General features: G+C 52.4%; 1 long non-coding RNA gene across 1 annotated transcript; it reads right to left on the bottom strand.

Annotated features, from left to right (window-relative positions):
* Nucleotides 1–88: 88 nt before the first annotated feature.
* On the bottom strand, nucleotides 89–362 carry LOC104916511. The gene is made up of 2 exons (XR_796602.3): nucleotides 276–362; nucleotides 89–145 (listed from the first exon to the last, which is right to left on the bottom strand). It is a non-coding gene; the product is annotated as an uncharacterized LOC104916511 (long non-coding RNA).
* Nucleotides 363–368: the final 6 nt, after the last annotated feature.

Below are 368 nucleotides of genomic sequence, written 5' to 3'. Positions count from 1 at the left end.
TTTGGGGGCAGAAAACCCCACTTTGGGGGCAGAAAACCCCCAAAATTTGCCCAAATTCCCCCTTTTTCCCCCCAAATCCACACTGCTCTCCATCAAATCCATTTTATTGCTGCTCCCCTCAATGCTTTTTGCTGGCGGCCGCCACCTGAAAAACAAAAAAACAAAACCCCAAATCGCCACAAAATGACCCCAAAAATCACCGCCCCCCCCCAAAACCACAACCAGACCCCAAAATGACCCAAAACGTGGGGATTTTGCCCCAAAAAGGCGCCCACCTGCCCTGCAATGCGATCCAGGTCGCGCTGGCCCTGCGGGGTCAGTTTGCGTCCGCTGCAAAAAAATGGATGTTTTAGGGGTAAAAACGGCCC

Source organism: Meleagris gallopavo, unplaced genomic scaffold (assembly GCF_000146605.3).
Source record: "Meleagris gallopavo isolate NT-WF06-2002-E0010 breed Aviagen turkey brand Nicholas breeding stock unplaced genomic scaffold, Turkey_5.1 ChrUn_random_7180001911194, whole genome shotgun sequence".
In the NCBI taxonomy this organism is placed as follows: domain Eukaryota; kingdom Metazoa; phylum Chordata; class Aves; order Galliformes; family Phasianidae; genus Meleagris; species Meleagris gallopavo.
Note: the sequence above shows the minus strand (reverse complement) of the source record. Positions and strands in the feature narration are given on the sequence as shown.